This window comes from Archocentrus centrarchus, chromosome 23 (genome assembly GCF_007364275.1).
Source record: "Archocentrus centrarchus isolate MPI-CPG fArcCen1 chromosome 23, fArcCen1, whole genome shotgun sequence".
Lineage (NCBI taxonomy): Eukaryota > Metazoa > Chordata > Actinopteri > Cichliformes > Cichlidae > Archocentrus > Archocentrus centrarchus.
This window is the reverse complement of record NC_044368.1, coordinates 18,666,871-18,685,763: the sequence shown is the minus strand read 5'-3', so window position 1 is coordinate 18,685,763 and position 18,893 is coordinate 18,666,871. Positions and strand designations below refer to the sequence as shown.

General features: G+C 40.4%; 1 pseudogene; it reads left to right on the top strand.

The window, feature by feature from the left end:
• Positions 1-6,927: 6,927 nt before the first annotated feature.
• LOC115773708 (protein mono-ADP-ribosyltransferase PARP12-like) lies at positions 6,928-18,612 on the top strand (annotated as a pseudogene).
• The last annotated feature ends 281 nt before the right edge of the window (positions 18,613-18,893 follow it).

Here is an 18,893-nt window from a genome sequence, read left to right as displayed (position 1 = left end):
ACACACACAGTTACACAAGCATAAACGCGGACATGAGGTCGGACACTTCTGTAGGTTGTGTACAGAGGCCGCAAAGACCCTGCGAGTCTAATTAGTGAGCATCTAACCAAGCTAGCTCCAAAACAGAAGAAGCTTCAGGTGGTGAGAACATCAGGATGCAGCTGGATTTGAGCTTTGACTCCTTCAAAGAGTTTGTTTTTGTCAAGCACCACATGTAGGTGTTGTTAATCTACTTCACTGACACTGGAGTTTATTGTGGAGTTTATTGTAGAATTTATTGAGTTTGGGAGTTCATATTTATCTTTGTTTCTCCCTGTTGATGTTCATGTGTGTCCTAATTATTACACATTTAGCATGTAGTGCTTCTGTGTTGTGAACTGTTGGTTGTTGAATATATTTCTTTATGGTATCTTGAGTTTTTATTACACAATAGTCACTTTTGCGCATTGAATCTTGCACCTGACAAAGTATGAAAATTAATACTGAAACTAACCAAACTAAAACTAAGCATTAAACCAAAAATAAAAACTAATAAAAACGAGCAAAACCACTCTGAAAACTAATTAAAACTAACTGAATTAGAGAAACAAAAGTAAAAACTAACTGAAACTAAACGATAATGTAAAATCCAAAACTATTATAACCCTGGTACAAATACCTAAAAATTCTACATAAGTACAGTAATGAAGTATTTGTACTTCGTTATTTCCCACCTCTGAGCTGCACTGATGACTTTTCTGTGTTTTGAGTGTTTCCTGCAAAACAGACATTAACATCTATGCACACATTCACAGTTCTGTCCACACATTTACAAACTTCTCACACACGCAGATCTATACACACACAGAGACTGAGACGCACAAACAATTTTGCTATAATAACAGCCCCATAGCTTTCATGGCAGCTGAGTGAAGCTGACACCCCACCCACGTGAAAAATTCCAGCAAATAGATTGAGCGGTTAGTGCTTCGTTTGTGCTGGTTTGTGCCGTTAAAACTAGCGTTTGTGCTGCTTTCGTTTCGGAGATATTATGAATTATAATTTTGGCCGATGACGTCATCATCCCCCCATCATGCTCCAAAATAAACCAGAGTGGTCTCCTTTTTTAGTGCTTCGTTTGTGCTGGTTTGTGCCATTAAAACTAGTGTTTGTGCTGCTTTCGTTTTTTTTATTAGCAAGCACTTCCTGTTAGCGAAACTGCCGTTTTCGCCGTTTATTTCTGCACAAAACGCATAATCGAAAGTGAGGACACTATACAGGAAAAAGCATAGCGTAAATTATTGGGCATAGCTCTGGTACCTTTCCCAAAACCTGACATGGTCTGCGACCACTATGATGTAATGTTTATAACTTGTGTAACTGTTGTGTTATCACTTGGAAATATTTTTTAAAATAACTGCACTTTTTTGAATAAAAAGGTCTTAATAATCCTATTCACATCGTTGACTGTTATTTTCGGCAGATTCTGCAGCAAACAGGTTTAAGAAAAATTTTTTTAAAAAAAAAGGAAAAAAAAAAAGCCACGCCTGATGAGCTCGTGTACGCTGGAGAAACCCGGAAGTGCACGGCGTGTAGGTCATTGTCCAGTGACCTTGTTTTGGCGGTAGAGCAAGAGTGAACTTCCTGTTCAGAAACTTCCATTGAACATTAGCTTTTAAAACATCGAACAGTGTGTTTTTAATGAAAAATTTATATCCTTAGAATTTTTCCAACCTTCTGTCAAATTTGATTTTGGTACAAGGTAAGTAAACTAATGTTGAGGTTTTAGATAAAACACTGACTCACTGCTGCCACTGCAATCCAGCCCCCGATTAGCAGAGAGGGATGCACGGTTGTGTGCCTTGAAACAAAGATTCTGCAAGGCTTCATCTTGCAGCTTTTACATACATAGTCAGTCATGGATGTTTAGGCACATCAGTAGACTCCACAGGACTAAGACACATTTTCAAAGTTGAACAGATACTTCAACTGGAAATTCACAAGACTAGTAATAAAAATGCAGTATTTAAAATAAAAACTACATATAATCCAGCATCTAATTTAAACAGAAGTTTTGAGTTGTGATAGAATGCTGGAATATCAATGTTTTGTGGCTTCTGGGACATAATATAGGCCAGAATAATATTTTGATTAATGCTAATCAAAGCCTTTTTATTCTTTGACTAGATGCCTCGACAGCCATCAATAGACAGGGATTCCCTTTTTGCAGTTCTCTGCACTTCAAAAGAGGCTATCCTAAATGGCAAAATAGCCACTCCAGCTGCCACTATTTGGACAGAGTTAAGTAAGAAGCTGGAAAACAAGATGTCTCCAAAAGCCCTTTACACTTTTGTAAAGTCAAACAGACAACATCTGGTCATATTTGGAGATCAATGAGCAGGAAAGTGATCCTGAGAGCAGTATAAACAGACTGACTCTGGCTCCATTTCTTCTGCACAAGACGACTGCTCAGGTTTTCAGCTTGAAGTTCCTTTTGAGGAATGGATCAAATTTGCACCTGAAAAAGTGGAATATAATGACAAATTATCATCATCTGGCAAAAGGGAATACATGATTTTGAAGCCTGGCACTTGGAGTCATGTAATTAAAGATTTGATATGGAAAAAGATCAAAAAGTACATGTACATTTGTGTTCCAGAGAGCAAAAGATTATCAACTGTCAACTTCAAAGGCTTCTGTAAAAAGTGTCAAGGCCATGTTAAAATGACATGTGACAGAGAGCCAACAGTTAACAGCCCAATGGTGCTCCAGTGTTCCATTGAAGACACCGATATCTCCCTGCACACTGGGCAATCCAAGAGGTTCATGTCTGGAAACCTTCGTGCACAGATTTCAAAAGAGCTGTGTGAGGGCAGGATGGAGCCGGCTGTATGGAGGTCAGCAAAGGCATCAGATTTGATGGATATTGGAGATTCTGAGCCAAGTCACCTTCCAAATTTGGCCACCCTACAAAAAGCCAAGCAGGAGAGAAGAGATCTAGAATTAGGTGACAAAGATCCCATTTTGTCTTTGCAGTTATTAAAATACAGCACACCTCACAGTGGTAGTATAAGAGACATTGGTCTGGACAAGTTCTTCTGCCACTATTGGAGTCCAACTCAGCTACGTGTATATAAGGAATTGTCCAAAAAATGTCCCTCAGTTGTTTGCTTTGATGCAACTGGCTCAGTTGTGAGAAGACTGGTGAGACCAAATGGTACATCTGGCCACATCTTCTTATATCAAGGCGTTCTGACAGGGGACAACTGCTCAGTCCCAGTTGTGCAAATGCTGTCAGAGAGACACGACATTAATGCAATTGCAACATTGCTGACAGAATGGCTTCGTACAGGTGCTGCTGTACCAAAGGAAGCCGTGAGTGACTTTTCCCTGGCTATTCTCGGTGCTCTGGTGAAGGCCTTCACTCCTTACCCCAATCTGAAGACATACATTAACGAATGCTTCTGTGTGCTACTTGGGAACCAGTCTGCAAAACTTCCTCCTTGTTTTATCAGGGTTGATGTGGCACACTGCATAAAGATGATCTGCCAGTGGGACTGCCTGAAAAACAAGCCACACCGTGTCAAAGACTTCTTTGTCAGGGCAATAGCAAAGCTTCTTCAATCACAATGCTTAGACCATGCAAAACAGCTAATACATGCCATCACTGTTGTGGCCCTCAGTGAGGCAGAGGGTGATGATAGTTCTGGAGTCCCTCTCGAATCAGAGAAGTGCAAAAAATATCTAAAAACCCAGATCACAGAAGACTCCATCATCATTCCAGCTGAAGACACAAAGGAAGCACATCAAGTGGATCCTTTTGATGAGATCCAGACTGACCTACGAGACTGGGTAGCAAACATATGCAAGGAGAGCAGGTCACTTGCTGCAGCCAATGGGGATAGGGATAACATCCATTTTCTCCCTGAGATTGTTCCACATGTAATAAGACTTGCAAGTTACTTACCACTTTGGACAGGAGTAATGGTCCCCCTCTTCAAAAGCACCAACCTCACAGCAAGCTCAGCCACTGCTGAAGCAGAATCTAAAAATGTAAAACATGGCCTTTTTAAACACGAGAACTTGCCCATTCAAGTTGATCACTTTATTTCTCGTCATCTTTCCTTCATTGAAGGAAATATGCAGATTTGTTCTGCAAAAGCAAAAAATGAGGAAACATCTGGATTAGCAGAAGTTACAGAAACAAACTCTGCATCCATGACTATCCACAGTCTTGAAGCAAAGACAAGAATGGATTCTCACCATTCTGTGGAATCCGATGAAACCGCAAACATTCCTCCAACAGATAAAGATGTGGTTGAAAACAGGAGGCGACAAATTCTTCCACCCAAAAAAAGGAAGAGGACTTCTTATCTCACTTCCTACACTGAATGGCTCCATGCAGATCCATCATTTGGGGCAAAAAGAGTGGGATTATTAAAAATGGAAACCTGCATCAACCTATTAGAGTTGGGAAATCAACAATCTCTGTGCTGAACACATGTGCATTTGATGCTTTTTTCAGTGCTTATGCTGTGCTTTCTGTGACAGCTCAGCATTTCAAAATGTTGTCAGGAATGACAGTGACAACCCCGTCTTGCAGCTGGTGAAAGCCATAGTGACAGATGGTGTGACCTCAAAGATATATTCACAGAGGGCAGAGCTGCTTAGTGCAATGTTTGAAAAAATCCAGTTGTGGTCTGGTGCCTACCAAATTGATGCCCAATGCAATATCTCCATGGTCATTGGAAAAACAATGAGAAATGTGTCAAGCATTTACCTCTCAAAACACTGCTCTTCACAGTACTGTCAGCTAAACCAAGGAACAACGAGGGAAGTACCATCTGTTTCTCCTGATATTTCTGTTCTGATGGACTCTGGCATGGCTCAGCTTGACACTGCAGTGGAAAACGGACTCTTCCTTCCAGAGTCTCCCTGCCTTCGCCCACTACAGAATGAATCAGAATGTCGAATTGAATTCAAAACAGGAGCCAGCACCTCAGGAAAAATGCTCTGTGCAGGAACTGTTACACACAGCTACAGCATTGGACAAATAGCATGGATTGACACTGACCTTGCAAACACAGCTCAATTTCCTTTGAGTGAATTTCCATCCATTTTGGCTCTCCAGGGAAAGGCATTCACTTTGAGAGGAGTCATCGCTTTCAAGGGAAGCTTGACCAAAGATGGTCTGGGACATTACACGGCATACTGCCGGAGAGCTCCACGTGTGTGGGAGCTTTATGATGACCTGGCAAATGTAGTGAAGACAGTGTCTGAAAAGAAAAAAATACAACCACATGCAGCATTATACACAGCAGATTGAATGCTGTGAATGAACACATTTTGGGGAGAAACTTTTGCGAAGCCCAGATCAAAGGCAAACAGGTTTTGCCACGGTTTAATATTCCTGACCAGAAATAAGTTCTGTTGTAATGTTTTTGGTGACAAGTTCTTAGATGGCAAAGTATGATGAATTTTACCTGTGGTGATTCATGGAAACATTTTAGTTCAAGATGCTTTTCCCCCCCTTTTGTTGTGACCATATAGCAGTGTCATTTTTTGATATCACAATGTTCAATTGTTAACAAAGTTAATTTTCCAAATCAGAAGTGTTTGTTCTTCTTTGAAAGTTTAATGTATATTACAGTTTCAAACAGTGACTTATTTATGCGTGAGCTTAGAAGTCATGGTTCATTATTTCTCAATTAATTAGAATAGAAATCCTTTATTGCTCCATACTAGTGAAAATTGGGTGTGCCAGCAACAACCAATAAGGCAATGTATACAGGTTCATATATCACTACAAGAGTAGAAAACATACCAAAGTAACTAAAAGCTATAAGAAACAAACAGAAAAAAAGTTACAAAAAGGCTGAATAGGATTTACAGTAAAGGAGTAGAAAAATACAACACTGTGCTATATCAAGAAGGTGAGTGGTAGATAATTTAACCATCCATCCATCCATTCTCTTCCGCTTATCCGGGGCCGGGTCGCGGGGGCAGGAGTCTAAGCGGAGAAGCTTATAGGCTCCTGAGTTCAGTTTGAATTTAACCAAAAAGAAAAAAAGCAAGTGGGGGGGGTGAATAAAATACAAAAAAAAAAAAAAAAGAAGTTGAAAGAGAAACATCACTTACCAAATGTCCTTTCCTGCGTTGACAGCATCCGACAAATTCACACACAAATTCAGAAAGTGCTGAAATACAACCGACGGATAACCAACACATGAATTGCAGCCTGCAGCAGGTGATTCATTGTCTTCTAATTAGGTGAAGTCATGTGATCGCCTGACAGTAAAACGTAACACTGACTGGTAAGCAGCACAAAAGAATTAAAGTAAAACTAGATTTAGTTGATATATTTGGAAAAATCTCAAAGATGAAAATTTATCAGACAGTATTTTGTTATCCAAAATTAACACATAAGCCTGGTCCACACTCCATACCAGTCGGTGACGGTAATGCACTAATTTCCTTGCCCACCATCAATAAACTAAAAAAAAAAAAAAGGGGGGGGAGCACAAACGCTAGTTTTATCGGCACAAACCAGCACAAACGAAGCACTAAAAAAGTTGACCACTCTGGTTTGTTTTGGAGCATAATGGGGGGATGGTGACCTTTGGATGACCTAAAAAATAATTTTTAATAACTCAAAAACGAAAGCAGCACAAACGCTAGTTTTAACGGCACAAACCAGCACAAACGAAGCACTAACCGCTCAATCTATTTGCTGGAATTTTTCACGTGGGTGGGGTGTCAGCTTCACTCAGCTTATTACACGCTTTCGTCGAGGTGCAGGATGCTTGGAAGTCATGCAGCACTGTGACTCCCCCCAAGTGGCAAACAGCAGCAACAACTCCGGCTAAAATCCAGTTTCGGTTTCCAATCGTCATAAATAAGACTGAAGTTTTGCAGCAGGTTCCGGCTGCGCTTTGTTGGAAGGAAACGATGGAGGCACAAATACTGAAAATAATCTGCGCCAATCAAGGCGCAATAGACACCGATGATTTATTATATAATCTATTTCCCGATGATTCCTCGAAGGTCTCGGTGATCATTTGTAACGAGAGAAATTTGCTTCGTGGTGTCCAAACGGACAGGAGAAGGTGGTGGCCAGGACCCGCCTGAGACTTTGCAGAGTCAAAGACTGCCCGCAGACATGCAGGGCTCTGCACCTGTGTAAGAACTTCCTCTTCAGCGGCTTCTGTCGGTTCACTCTGCACAGGTAAATATGTTTGCTCTAAAGTCAGTCAGAGCTGCTGTGACTCAGGGAGGAATGATACTGTCACTGTTTATGTGGGCCTGGTAGGGATATTCAGAGATATGAGGAAGTCATTTGTAAGTAACGGTGTGCATGCGCGTCACCCACATGCACGCGAACCTTTGAGTCGTTACCTGTTTCTAGAGTTACTTCACCACAGTGAGACGCTTACATACATTATTCAGTAGTAACTGAGCAACAGTGATCATGCCTGCCTGAATTTAAGATCATATAAAGTCATCTGACCGACCATCTTCATCAGTTCTTTCTCTTTCATTCTTTCCTGTGGGATGGATACCTGCGCTCTCCAACTTTGATCCCTTCTCTGCGCCTCAGTTATTAATTCTTTGGTGATTTTTGATCTGTGCCGCTTTTCGCAGAGTTCACGTTAGCGTTACAGGTGTATCTGACAGCTCAGGTGGAGGCAGGAAGGCAGCTTTATTACACTATTCTGACTGTAAGCAGGTCTTTTGTCATCAAAAAGCTAGTGCTGGGATTTATTGAAGAAATGTATTTGTAGAAATTTCTCTTTCACAGCACAAAAATTGGGAGAAAATAGTAGTCTTTCTGAAAGTGCTGTAACTAAGTTTAAGCATATAATTCTTTCATTATGTTCTTCAATGCCAACACAGTGCAGAGCAGCTCAGAAGTGCCTGACTCCGTGTTATAACTCACAAATGCCCAACTTAGAGCAGATAATCCATAAGCTGGAGGGGAAATGGCGTCTCACTAATTTAGAAGATGCTCATTTAGCCTGGAAAAAGAGTTTGCTGGTTTCTTTCCCAGGTTTCTGTAGCCAGGCTGACAAAGAGTCAGAGCTCTTTGTTTTTTTTAAACAAATTTTAATATGATCAAGCTTTCTTTACTAATTGACTATCTACCACATGCTTTTGAGGTGGCAGTAATTAAAAAATTACTTAAATGGGATTTTTTTTTTTTTTTTAATAGTTGGAGAGTTCATTTACTGAGAATGAGAAGAAAAAATGCCAAAAGCACCACACCTCTGGTTATATTGAATGTGGTTGTAAAATCTTCCAATTTTAAAGTCCTGGTCACTGACGGTGCATTCAGGTACTGTTGGGAAATCTGAAGTTTCACAGCAGTTTGATAGGGAACAACATTTGTTTGTCCAAAGAAAAGAAAAGAAACATTTTCTAGCATCACCAAAGCTTACTATTAACAATAAAAATGTAGAGTTCTACTAGCATCAAGGGATGCTAATTCTACCCAGCTACATATAAAAAGCTGTTATTGGGCTAATCCTGCTAAAGAATATTTATTAAAACCTCAAACTTAGCTTGATATTCATGTCATACTGTGTTAATGAGTTCTCAAGCTGTCCTTCAATTTTCACCCTTAGCTCTGAAAACACTGACACTCTCTAACAGCTGACTTTGTACCAGATAGATAAGCTATCGTAATCATTCCCCAATGAGAGCTATCAACTAATTTAAATGTATGACGCTGCTGTTTGCAATTTATTTTTTACTGATAATGGATATGAGCACTTACAGTCATGATTAGCTTGTGCGGACTCTTTTATAACAGGGGTGGCTGCTGCTTCTCCCATGACCTGACCTCTGATCACAACCAAAGGCTTCTGAGAGAGCATGAGCTGGAGAGCCTGAGCCAGGAGGAGCTGTGCACACTGCTGATGCAGAGTGACAACACGCTCCTTCCTGATGTAAGTCTGACAATACACATGGCACACACCCTGACAGGGAGGTTTAATTAACATAAACTGAACTCCTAAGGGGATGTCACACTGCCTTTTCTGATATTTGTCACCTACTAGCTGATTTTATTCCCAGCAAGGTTTGATTTTTGTGGCATGCCTAACACAAGTCGCTGTGATATTTGTGCTTTCTGTCCTCAGTTTCTCAGTCGCTTTTAGTTAGATAGGAAAAAAAATGGGACATCGCAATGGCTATATCCATCTTTTATATACAGTCTCTTGTTGTAACCACCCTTTCTTTTCATCTCTCCACCAGATATGTTATGACTACAACAACGGTGACGGAGAGTTTGGCAGGTGTAAGGATGGTGATGGTTGCAAGAGGCTCCACATCTGTAAGAATTATCTGAACTGTGAATGCAGCTGCTCAAAGAACCATGATTTTAATGCTCCACAGCCATTAAAATCTTTGAAAGCTAGAGGTATACCTGGCACCTTACTTCTGTCCTTGAAGGCTCTGTACACAAATAAAGAAGCTTTGAGGCTGGACACCAAAAGGGGAGGAAGGGTCCACAGAGGCAACTCTTCCAGTGGTGAAGTCTCTACTTGTGGCAACAACATTACTGCAAGCAGGGAGGATGTTGAGAGTCAGAAACGGGCACGCTGTTGGGATAAAGGGAGAGACAGCAAGCCGGGCAACCGAGGAGGAACCAGTTCCTCCAGTGACATCCACGCTGCTGTCGGTGATGAAGCTGTGAAAGGTCAGAACAAGAGAAAAAGGCCCATCAGAGGTAAATAACAGCAGCTGCAAACACGTCTGTGGGGAGAGGAAAGAAAACTGCGGTCTGAAAGAAGTGTGTGAAATGTTGCTTGTTTCTTTCAGATAAAACAGAGATATGCATGTACTTCATTAAAGGACAATGCAAATATGCGGGTGAGAAAGTCATTATTATTATGTTTTCTAAGTTTTAATGTAGTTGTTTCTTGACTTTGATCAGCTCTCGTTATTCTTTCTTCTTAGATCGATGTTTTAAAGCTCACGACAAGATGCCATACAGATGGGAGGTCCAGCAGGGAGGCCAGTGGACTGCTTTGGAAGAAAACGAGACAATTGAGAGAGACTACTGTAACCCCAGTAAATCATACAGGTACTTATATGCTTTTAAACTTTGTCAAATAAGCTCACTTTATGTGACTGTAACCCCTTTGTGGCAAAAAGCTTCAGAATCTTTTGCTTTTAGGAGGTGATGGCTCTGGATGGAAGAACAGCAGCCCCCCCACTGCTTTTCAAACCTTATGTTTGCACAGGGCAGCTGATCAGAGGAGAGTAGCCTTAAATGGAACGTGTCTTCACAGGTACAAGAACTAAAACAGCCTGTTTTGGAAAGAAACTTAATGGAGGGGCTGCACCCAGTGTTTGGCCTAGTATAAGATAAATAAAGATTATTTTGAATCATGAATCATGAATTAATATTAAACTACAGGAGCTGCCTTGACAATCACAGCACTTCTGTTTAGGATTCTGTAGCGTAGAGGATATAAAACAGAATAATCAACAGCAACAGCAGAGACTAAATAATCTGACTCTTTGTTTCTTATGCAGAGCCTTATCTGAAAACACTGAATACTATATTTCCAGTGCAACGCGAGCTTCTGCTTCTTAGATGCAGTCGTCTCTCAACTGCCATCCACCCAGTATATAAGCTTAGATTGAGATAACCCTGAATGCTGAACTTGATGTCTGAACTTTACATGTGAACGGGGCCAACTGATAGCAGTGCACCAGTGATATTGAATGGAATGATACTTCTTCATTCCCAAGGAGCAACAAAGGAGATAATGGGGCTGCAGAGTTGAAGCTAAGTGCAGAATAAAGAGATATACAGCACTGTGCAGAAGTCTTGAACCAACCCTCATTTCTTAATTTTAATGGAGAAATGGGAAATAGGTGCAGCAATTTACTGAAACAAACATACCTGGCAATAATGTATACACAATTGTGGCTTTTTTGCAGCCAGATTTGAACCTTGCTGAGGTGTTATGTAGAGCACCGTACAAAAGTCTCTGTAAACATACAGAAATACAGTATATAAGGAAAAAGAGAGAAAAAACAGATTTGCACAGTTCTAATGAGTTTGAAAGTCTTTGTTCTTCAGAACTCTCTGAGGCAGCTTTCTCATCATTTCTTTCAGTAGTCTTCAGGAATAGTTCTCCAGGCTTCTTGAAGGACATTCAAAGCTCTTCTTTGGATGTTGGCTGCCTTTTCTTCTGTTTTCTGCAAGATGATCCCACACTGCTTCAATAATGTCGAGGTACGGCCTCTGGGGAGGCCAATCTATGACTGATAGTGTTGCATTGTGTCTTTTTTTTTATTTATCCAGGTATGTTTTTACTGCTTTAGCAGTGTGTTTGGGATAATTGTCATGCTGAACACGAAGCCATTGCCAATCAGATGCTTTGCAGATGGTTATTGCATGGTGGATAAAAATCTAAGGGTACTTTTCTGTGTTCGTAATTCCATCAATTCGGACACGATCCCCAACACCACTGGCTGAAATGCAGCTCCAAACCATGACAGAGCCTCCACCGTGTTTTACAGATGTTGACACTCACTACTGTACCTTTCTCCTGACCTATTATTATTATTATTATTATTATTATTATTATTGGTGTAATAAAACAAAGAAGAAATATAAGCTGAAAGATAATTTTTATTGCTACAGGAATGTAGCAGTAAGGAATGAGTATTGCAGCACACTAAGGTATTGCTTTAAAAATGTTGATACTTTTTCGATCGATTGTCTGCAGCAGCACCAGCCCGGCCGTGCACTTTGACACGATGACCTGCGGATCAGACAAAGTGCGTCGACTCTCGACAGAAAACTCAGTGATTGAGCCGACCTTCATCCACACCACTGAGTGGCTTTGGTACTGGGAGGATGAGTTTGGAGAGTGGAACATGTATTCATCAGATGTGAGTGACTGCACAGTCTTCCCAGAAATTTTGGCAGATTTCTGAGACGTTAAGACACAACTTTAAAAGTCTGCTTTGTATCCACATAAAAAAGTGTAACTAAATTAAAGTGTTTTAAAAAGGTTTTCAGAATTTGAGTCAATACTTTTATTGAAAAAAATGAACAAATAACCATTTGTAACGTAAAAGATCCCTCATGGTTTGACCTACAGTTGAGCTCTGCACAGCATTTTAGTGCTTTTCAGCTTGTTACTGATGTTGTTGCTTTAGCCTCCCACAGTATTATCTTCAGCTCTTATCAGCAATGATTCAACCCAGGCATATTTTATCATGTTAAAAAAATCTAATAGACACTTCTAAAGTACCTGCCCAGGATTATATTTGGCTTTGGTGTCACCTGCTGGTTTGTTGACTATGTTTCAAAGCTTTTAGGCTGACATTTTGGTTTTTGCCTTCTATTTTTTATGAAACAGGACATGACCATATTTGAACAATGCTAACTTTGTCAAGCAAATATGAGGCTTTAAATAAACTGAACTTCTTGTAGTGTCTGTTACTGTAACTAAATGCTGAAGAAAATAAAATGGCAACCACGTGTCACCCAAAGTTGACATGCCCTTAAATCTGTATAATTTTAAGCTTTAATAAAAATGTAACCAGGTGAGTTCACCTAAGAATTCAGTTCTCATGAATGAGAAAATTAGCTAGAGCGACCAAAACTAGCTTTTGTACCAGGCTGTAAACAAGTTCAGTTCTGCCTTAAAGTTACAGTGTGTAAGATCTTGCCATTAGATGTCAGTAGATTGCAGGTTGCAATCAAATTCAAGAGCAGAATCCTAGCCACGGTGCCCCTAAAGGACAAACAGCAGTCTTTCATCTATACCGAGCACAGGCTATCAGTCCTGTTTACCTCCAGTTACTCTGGAGGAGACTGTAAACCTTAACACAAGTCTATGAGTCGGTGAAGCTGAAGTCTCCGTACTGTAGGTTTAGATTTTCAAAAAGAACATTAGATGAAGTTCAGACTATCAAAGCAGCATCTACGAACAGTATAAAATTATGAATACAAAAACTCCAATTATCTGATTCCAATGTGATGGGAATCTATCTGTGATACTGATGTCATACCCACATTATTCCTCTCATTTCAGGCAACAGAATTAAAACATTACATTTTTTCAGGGTAAAACTGTGCAGCATCTTTTATTCTGTGTTTTAAATAAAAAAAAAAAACACTGAGGTTTTGAATACTAAAATAAGCATTCACTTAACTTTGGTCTAGATTGAAGAGGAAGAAGCAGTTGTCTGTATTATAGATCTACTTCATCACATGATTTTATGGTTTCCTATATAGAAATTATCTTCAACCTAGCATCTGTTTTGACATGGCATTAGTCCAAGGCTCTGTGGCGTAGTTATTAACACATTCACCTTAAATGTGAAAGATTCAGTTGTAAGAGGAGACACAAGCCCAGCCTTAGTGGGGCATAAGATAGTCTGCTCCACAATCCTGGTTTATCAGGAAGGACATGTGGTGTAAAAATGGTGCCAGATCAAATATGCAGATCTCCTGTAGCAACCCCTTTGGGAAATAAGGGGGAAGCCAAAGTACCTTATTAGTCTTAGGCAAGCTATTTCATTGTTTTCACAGCTTTTGCCAGGCTAAGTTGAGCTAAACTAACATGGCAGTAGCTGCTGTGGAACATCAGTTAATACAATGACAATGAAAGGGATTCTGATTCTGGTCTTTTTAAAATTACAGCCTCTACTGGTCATTGTTCATATGCTGATCCAGGTTTGTTTAAAGGATAAAAACATGCGTATTTTTCTTGCTTTGCAGACTGGTGGACATGAAGCAGCAGACATCAACAGCACAAAGCTGGAGGAGAAGTTCCTGACCAACAATAAAGACGTGGTGAAGTTCACTGCTGGTCGTATTCACTCAGTTTCCAGGGTAAACACAGAATATGGAAACTGTCTCTGTTTGCTGCTGCATTTTACAATGTGAAATGTTTATAATTATTGTGTAATTTTAACCCCCCCCCCAGACATGATTCAGACAAACAAGCATTACGGCACTAAAAGGCTCGTGCGCAGACGGCCGCGGTTCGTCTCTGCTGCAGATGTTCCTACAAAGAAAGTCAGGTACATCATCCTAAAACCGGCCCCACCAGAACATTTTCAAACCATTTCACTTTTTTCTAAAGTTATCAGATCCTTTCACTCTGTTGCTGTCTTTGGTCTGATAGTTACTCCATTCTAATTATAAATAAAGCAAAGCTCAGTAAACACAAACAAACAAAATCATAAAATATTGCTGTTGTAGAGTAAATAAAAATAAAACTGGCATTGTCTTCATGTCAGCTTCATGAAATGTTGGCTAAAAATTTTAATTAAAAAACTGATATTGTTAAACTTCTTGGGTGCATCTCTACAGGCTCCACACTCATAAATCTGCTTGTTTGTTTATGGTCTTCATGGCAGATGCTGTAAAACTTCATCAGATTTAACCTGCCATTTTCAGGTCTCTGTACAGATATTAGACTGCATGTGGTATAAGTCTGGACTTTTTCTGGACTACTGAAGACAGACACCACTGCAGTATTGTCTTTATGGTGCAGGCTGTTGTGCTGAAGGATGAACTGTTGTAAAGCATGATGCTGCCGCCACCATGCTTTACTGTAGGGATGGGTTATCCAAGTTATCAGCAGTGTCACATGTCCCTTAGAGTCATCTCGTTTAACAAGAACCCACCCAGTTTCTCATTTGACGAGACTACCAACTACAGGAAAAATCCTGATTGTTCTTAACTTCTTCTGCTTCACAGTTCTCAACCGTGCTCAGTGGGACACTGAAAGCTGTAGATATGGTTTAATATCATTGCCCTGATCTGGAAATTGGACAAATATGACCTGTTGTGATTGTGGCCCACAGTGGAAAAAGATCTTTATTCATTTAAAATGAAATCTTAAAAAAGTTAAAAAAAAAAATTAAAGCATCTCCACACTGAAGTGACTGCATTTCTCTGTTTTGGACCATTAAAAAACGATGTCATAGTTAAAGTAATTCTGACCCTTTCTCTCTGCAGAAGGCCTCTGCTCCACACTTCTGCTCCAATACCAGACAACTGGGACAAGACACAGATCCCTCAAACAGGATACTCGGTATTGTAAAAGCCATAAAATATGATTATTATTCCTCTACTGTTTGAGGCCACACTCTTAAATTTGGATGTTTTCTAAATTGATTTTATTTTATTAATAATAGCAGTAAACAAGTGAATTCACTGACAAAAAGATAGGAGATGGCAGAATAGAAGATGCTAAGATTTTTATTGGAAGTGGAAATGGAGTAGAAATGATTTTATTAGGACAACAGTGACATACAAAGAGCTGTGCTGCTTTGCAACAGTCTCACCAGTTAAAAAAGTACTGTCGGCCACCAGTGCTGCCCCTCAGGAGAATCTTTAGGCATGTAATGAATTATTTAAGCATTTACAATAGGAGCAAGCAGTAAACACTTAGCTGGGAGCTGCTGAACATCACAAACTATTCAGCAAATAAGCCAGATTCCTTCAGCAGTTGGGAGAGGCCGAAAAAAGATTGTTGTTTCACAACAACAGTCACCTTGAGGCACTTTATATTGTAAGGTACAATAATACAGAGAAAAACCCAACAGTCAGACGACCCCCTGTGAGCAAGCACTTGGAGAAAGTGGGAAGGAAAAAACTTCCTTTTAACAGGAAGAAACCTCTGGCAGAACTGGGCTCAGTCATCTGCCAGAGAACAGAGCAATTGTTATTTTCTATTGTAATTGTGACTGAAAATGTTGAATGTTCCTGTGTTTTCTTACAGCGGGTCCCCCTCCAGCACAGCTCAGGAGAGTTTAAGAAGGTTGAAGCTCTTTTCTGTAAAACCATGAGAGGCTTTGATATCGTCAGCATTGAGAGGGTTCAGAACAAAGCTCTTTGGGAAGCCTTTCATTTGTACGTATTTCATTTAATGACCATCTATCAGTCACTCAAAGTATTTGGCTGACAAGTTGTGTGTTTAATAAATTCTGGCCTGGTTGTTGTACCACTGATAAAGTGAGATTATACAACCTTTTATAACCTGGATGGGGCACCCACGAGCACCCCGCCCAGTGACTCCAAGAATGCTGGGTACTCTGTACTGTCATATGGCACATAAGTGCAGACAACAGTAAGGACCCCCCAGCCCAAAGGCAAAGGGAAACAACCCCCTTGTCTAGTGGTGAAAACCTGTACAGGCAGCAAGCTGAGGGGATACAGGGGGGGGCTAAGGCCCGGCCGCCAGATGCTTTTCCTCGAGCTCCCTCCCCAGGCCTGACTCCAGTGTGGGGCCCCGGTAACCCCGCAGATGGACATGGATTCCCTTTTACACTCACTGCACATGTACCAGTTTGAGTTATGTTTTTTCTGTCTTCTAATTCAAGGCAGAAGAATCAGATGAAGAGCAAAACCAGAGGTGGAAATGTGACTGAAAAACAGCTTTTTCATGGCACTGACTCCAGATTTGTAGACGCCATCTGCCACCACAACTTTGACTGGAGAATCTGTGGAACTCATGGAACGGCTTTTGGCAAAGGTGAGCCGAAGAAACGTTCAAGCTGAAACAGTAATTGATTATTAAGCGTATGTTTTCATAAACTATGCATTTAATTGTCTTTGCATGTTTATTAGTGAAGAAAATAGTCTTTAGTTTTGTCCCTGCTGTCTGTAGCCACAAAATCATTTTTTCACACTGATCTCTTTTGTTGTCTAAACACAGGAAGTTACTTTGCCCGTGATGCCAGATACTCCCACAGCTACACCGGCGACACTGATGTCAGAGCCATGTTCATCTCACGGGTGCTGGTGGGAGACTACACCAGAGGGTCCTCCAATTATCGCCGACCTCCCTCGAAAGACGGAGGGATCATAAACTTCTATGACAGCTGTGTAGATGATGTAATGAACCCCTCCATATTTGTGGTGTTTGAGAAGCACCAGATCTACCCCGAGTACCTGCTACAGTACAGGAACACAAACCAATTTAATTTGTTCGGTGGCGTAGCAGCAACTGTAGCAGCTTCTCAAAGCACCACTAATTCCTGTGTCATTGCTTAACAACAGTGCTGTAAAGGGGTGTGTGGTGTTTTGGAATGGATATAATATTTTGAAGGAGCTCATGCTAAATGTTTCATGTCATTTTCTGATCAGATTTAATAATACGTATACAGATAGAGAAAAAGGTGCCTTTACCTGGAAGCTAAAAAGCACTAAAAAGGTTAATAGAAACAGATGACCAGAAGAAACAAATCAAGCAGTAAATATGAATTACAGCTAAGTTCACAGTAGAAAATAACTCAGTTATTCAACATATTCCTTAAGAATTGCGTTGTAGGCGCTCTGTTATTTTAGGTTTTAATTCAAATGATGAGGAAATCTTGATGAAAATGCTGAATAAGCAAGTTTCCCTTTGCACTTTATAGTTTTTTGGGTTTTTTTGATGCTCAAACCTTTCCACCTCAACCAAATGTAAAATAATTTTTTTCTACTCAGTTTGTTTTTATGTGCAAATTGAAGGTGCACATAAAAACAGGTTGGCACAGTCACATTTGTATATGTGTGTACAGAAAGTACACAAACTTTTATACAAAATGATATAAAACGGCAGCAGCATGCTGACCGTACCAGATTAGCTCAAGAAGTTTTATATGTCATTTATATTTAGTACTTGTCATAACAAGGACATCATACTGCATGAAGTAATGATGAAGGCTACTGTGTCAGATTAGGCCATTAGAGTCATGAACTCTCGTAATGACTTGGCTGAGACACACGATGGGCCACGTGTTGGTGCCTGATGACATCTTTGCAGTTTCAGACAACCTTTGTGATGTCAGCAGGAAGCAGGGAGCGACTTCTGGAAACAAACACACATAAACAAACACATGAAAAACATTTTAAAGTTGCCTTAAAGCTTGACACGAGGGCAAAATAGAGTCCTACCAGATGTGGCACCACTTTATTATCAGCTGTGATGATAAGTTTGATGAATTCAGCTCTGTTCACCTTACCTGGTCTTGTGTGTTTCCACAAACAAAAATAATATGACTGGTTGGGACTCAGCCCTGTCATTGCAGCGCTAAAAGAAGTCAGGGCCAGCTCAGCTTACTGGTAATGTGAACACAGCAGGCTCAGGCTGCATAGTTAGTCCAGCTCCTCCATCCATATGTGAAGGTTTGCTCTGTCTCCCAGCACAGTCTCAAGACTGCGTAAGAGATATTGGACAAGGACACCTCACCAGAGCCATAGAGGGGGACCAGCTCAGGACAGCTATCTGCTCCTTTATATGAGGAGCACTTCCAGAGCCCTAAAACTGACCCCCAGTGAGCTGCTCATGCATGTTTCTGACCAAACTTAGAAACAGACTCCATGAGCATGGCACGAAGTCCTGATGTCAACAAACAGCGGCCATGTTGGCCAACAAGTGGAGGTCTGTGTCACCCTTCAAGGACCGCCACTGACCCACTTTCAAACTGGTCACGCTTCTTGATGTTTCAGGCACCATAACGTTCGCTACAGCGGCTCCAGACTGCAGCACGTGCTCAGTGTGAGCTTGCTGTCATAGGTGGGCTGCTAGCGGTGGGCCTGGGAGATCCAGTGTTGTGTAATTATAAACACAAGGCTCATATGTGTATCTACTCACTGTCCCAAGACTGCTTCTACACTTTCTGTTAAAATACAGACATATAAAGGCATATTTAAACTAATAAAATATCTTTGCATTTCTGATGTTTGCAGTGTGCTTGTTTAGGGGGAGAGTTCAAAGATGGCATTTACTCCGAAATCTATTAAAACACCAATAATGGGTACTTTGCAATTATATTTAAGTAAGTTACTGAATGTCTGACTCTTATTATTAGTAGTTTTACTTAAATAAGTTCTTCTGTCAGCAGTGTAAATTTACTTTGTATGGGATTAGGATACAGAGACATTT